General features: G+C 39.9%; 1 non-coding gene across 1 annotated transcript; it reads right to left on the bottom strand.

The window, feature by feature from the left end:
• Window positions 1-551: 551 nt before the first annotated feature.
• Window positions 552-653, bottom strand: LOC113457033. Its single transcript, XR_003377692.1, has one exon. It is a non-coding gene; the product is annotated as a U6 spliceosomal RNA (small nuclear RNA).
• Window positions 654-3,338: the final 2,685 nt, after the last annotated feature.

Here is a 3,338-nt window from a genome sequence, read left to right as displayed (position 1 = left end):
TTCAGTGCCTGAGAGTCTTTCTTCTATCTCTTGTATTCTGTTGGTTATACTTGTCTCTGTAGTTCCCATTCATTTACCCAGATTTTCCCTATCCAGAATTCCCTCTGTTTGTGTTTTCTTTATTACCTCTATTTCAGTCTTCAAGTCTTGAAGTGTTTCCTTCACCTGTTTGATTGTTTGTTCTTGATTTTCTTTGAGGGATTTATTAATTTCTTCCATTGTTTTGTCTGTCTTCTCCATTTCTTTAAGGGGGATTTTTATTTCCTCTTTAAAGGTCTCCATTATTTTCATAAAGTTACATTTAAAGTTGTTTTCTTCTACTTCTTCAGGGTAAGGATGATCAAGTCTTCCTATTGTGTGACCATTGGGTCCTGGTGTTACCATGTTGCTTTTTAGGTCATTGGAGAAATTCTTGCTTTCGTGCCTACCCATCTCTTCCTTCAAATGAGGCCAGCAGTGTCTTTGCATCTCAGTCTAATCCTTGCAGTGGCTTTCTGAGTGTTTGGGTGTTTTTCTTGGTCTGTTTTGTACTGTCGATGCCTGTCTCAGAAAAAAATATGGAATGCTTCATGAATTTGCTGTTATCCTTGTACAAGGGCCATGATAATCTTCTCTGTATTATTCCAATTTTAGTATATGTGCTGCCGAAGCACGCACCCAAGGTTTTTATAGAAAAGTTTCAATCAGATTTCTACTGACAAGTCCAATATTTTCTAAAGTTACAGGGCCTCCTGGTATTTATGCAGAGCTCTTGAGGCTTAGTAAAATTAAGTAAGGTTTAGCCATGTCTAGTCTCAGCTCACCTGTCAGGAAGCCATCTCCATCTTCTCTTTATCTCCACATTAAGTTCAAACTTTTGCTTTAGATTCTTCAAAAGCATCATTCAAGTTAACGTCCAAAGGAAGTGTATGACTGTGACCTCCTGATAATAGAAAAGAGTAAATAAGATTCTAAAAGATGGTAGGTCTGTAGTAATAGGAGCGGCAGGGCTGCATCCCCAGCACCCCGGCTGCCTAGCTAGCTTATGCCCCGAAATAATTACACAGACACTGTATTCTTTTAAATACTGCTTGGCCCATTTCTATCTAGCCTCTTCTCGGATAACTCTCGCACCTGGACTAGCCCATTTCTAGTGTAGCCCACAATGTGGCTTACCAGGGAGATTCTAGCCTACATCCATCCTGGGTAGGAGCTTCATCATGTGTGCCTCAGAGAGCAGAGCTCTCGCATCCACCCTGGAGATGGGAGCATGTCGTCTCTGCTCCAGAGCAGACCTGTTGAGTCTGAGCTCACTTCCTCTTCCTCCCAGCATTCTGTTCTGTTTACTCCTCCCACCTATGTTTTAACCTATGAGGGCCAGCCAAGCAGTTTCTTTATTACTTAACCAGTGAAATCAACATATTGATATACGACACTCCCACATCAGTAGGTCCACACATACATTGTACTGACAAATTATTACATATTATTTTGTGACACTTTGTCTATCTCACATGGGCCACATAACATGTCTAGTGAATTGTAAGTATAAAAAACTTTTTTCCTCCCCCAAATCATCTAATCTTTGTAACTGGCAGTCCCACAATGGCCATTTCACACTGGATAGGCCCAGAATATGGTAATTGCTCAGTTCACAAGGCTGGGACATTTTGGAAGTCCCAATACAGTACTTAAGGCATAGAGGATTTCTGGAGAGATACTGGTCTTCTGTCTGCATTAGAGGTCCAAAGAAGCTGGCTGTAAGATCAGCAAAGGGAGGCAAAACTGGGAGCAGCAGGATTGATAAACTTGTCTGCAAGAGTGAAAGGAAGTAGGGAAAAGGCTAGATTTCTTTCATTTCCCTTTCATTTTTATTTTATTTTCTTATTTTTTGTCATTGGAAAGTGCTCCCCACGCTTAGGGTGGCTTTTCCCATTTCAAATAATCAGATCAAGAAAATCCCTTACAGGGATTCCAGATGGATTGCCTTTTGGTTGATTCTTGACTAGTCAACTGGACAACCAGGATTCACCATCACCTTTGGACAGAATGAGTAGGTTGAACTTTGATGATTTCAAAGCTATAGACATCCCTGATTGCCTGGAACCTGGCTCTGGATCATCAAGTGGATAGATATTTGGCCATCTATCCACAGGGCAGGAGATACAGTTCTAGTAAATGGGTTAGTTTGGGTATCAAAGACAAGATCCCATCTGAGCCTTTAGTTGTCTCTAAGACCAGGATAATTATTGGAAAGTTAGACTATCAATTTTTCAAAAAGCTGTCAAAACATTCTATATATAAATTTTAAATGTATTCATTATAAAGAACATGAAAGAATCAAAAATAAAACCCCAGAAAGCTACAGGTCAACAGGAACAGCACACCACCCAAAACAGGTTCATCCTCCTCTTCTGTGGTGTTGCAGTCTTTGTTTAGATGTGAGGCCATCCATTCAGAAGGCTGTGAGAAGACTAGGAAGGTTGATGGACCAGAGGGGATCAAGGATGCTGAAAAGACACTGCCACCATAAATCAACCATTGGAATGCAGATTTACATAATACATTTCTAGATTCTCATTCCCTTATTTATTCCCATGGATCCTATGCAATTAGGATTCTGATCTACCAGTGCCCAGATAGACTATCAGATCCATTTTGCAGTATTCAGGAAGACTGCCATGTTCTCGCCAGGCCATTCTTTATGCTAGTAACCTACCTTTTCAACATCTTGCCTTCTGCATGTTTGGCACCACTGATCTGATGTTCCTTCTTCAAGTTTACAACTTCCTACTTTACTTTCAGACTCAACTATGACTTCCTACTTAACCATCATACTCAAATAACAACGGAATCTTATCTCATGCAGTCCTTTTACATCATAGCTTTAGCCCTTGACCCACCTATATTCACAAACTTGCTTTTATTTCTGCCCTTCTCCATTCCTGTTAGTCCTTTCTTCTCTTGGATTCAATTCTACATATCCTTTGAGAACCAGGGTAGATCCTGTTTTCAGTTCTAAACATACATCAGGACATGAATATTCCTTTGCTTGAAGAAAACTAAGCTTTTCTCTCCCGTTGTGCGTATTTCCTTGAGATGAACTGTATAAAAAAGGATGGATTGTGAGGAGAAAATCAAACTGAATTTCTTATGAATATATGGGAGACACAGGAGAAAAATGCATAATTCTCAAAGAGAATGACTTCAAGTTCAGGTTTAAATGCCATCTGCAACAGAGTCAAAGAAGTAAGGATGTTGGGGAGGCTAAGATGGAGAGTGTCTTAGTTATTTTTCTGTTGCTGTGATGAAATACCATGATCAAGGCAACTCATAAAATAAGGCATTTTATTGGGGGC

This window comes from Microtus ochrogaster, chromosome 1, assembly GCF_000317375.1.
Source record: "Microtus ochrogaster isolate Prairie Vole_2 chromosome 1, MicOch1.0, whole genome shotgun sequence".
Lineage (NCBI taxonomy): Eukaryota > Metazoa > Chordata > Mammalia > Rodentia > Cricetidae > Microtus > Microtus ochrogaster.
The sequence above is the reverse complement of the archived record's forward strand: the minus strand, read 5'-3'. Positions and strand labels throughout refer to the sequence as shown.